Below are 552 nucleotides of genomic sequence, written 5' to 3'. Positions count from 1 at the left end.
GAGGGGTGCCTGTGGAGGGGTGTGGCATACCGCAAAACAGAGGAAACGGACCTCCTACGGTCGAAACGGGGGTCCTGTTGATCGGCAGGGGTGTGGCGTACCGCAAAACGGACGAAACGGACCTCCTACGGTCGAAACGGGGGTCCTGTTGATCGGCAGGGGTGTGGCGTACCGCAAAACGGACGAAACGGACCTCCTACGGTCGAAATGGGGGTCCTGTTGATCGGTAGGGGTGTGGCGTACCGCAAAACGGAGTGATGAACAGGACTTCACAGGATATTGTTCATCTCCACCGTCGACCTCTCCAGCCTCCACGGGCTACCGTCGACATCCTCCAGCCTCCACGGGCTCCTGTTCATCCAGCCTCCACCGCGCGCTACTCCACTGGCTACTGTTCAACCACCCCTCCACGGGCACCCCTCCATCGTCTACTATTCATCCAACCCTCCACACCATGGGGTCCTGTTCAACCACCCCTCCACAGGCACCCCTCCACCGTCTATTGTTCATCCAGCCCTCCACCACACACGGGGTCCTATTCATCCAGAGGCA

The sequence above is a fragment of the Triticum dicoccoides genome, chromosome 3A (genome assembly GCF_002162155.2).
Source record: "Triticum dicoccoides isolate Atlit2015 ecotype Zavitan chromosome 3A, WEW_v2.0, whole genome shotgun sequence".
In the NCBI taxonomy this organism is placed as follows: Eukaryota; Viridiplantae; Streptophyta; class Magnoliopsida; order Poales; family Poaceae; genus Triticum; species Triticum dicoccoides.
This window is presented reverse-complemented; position numbering follows the sequence as displayed.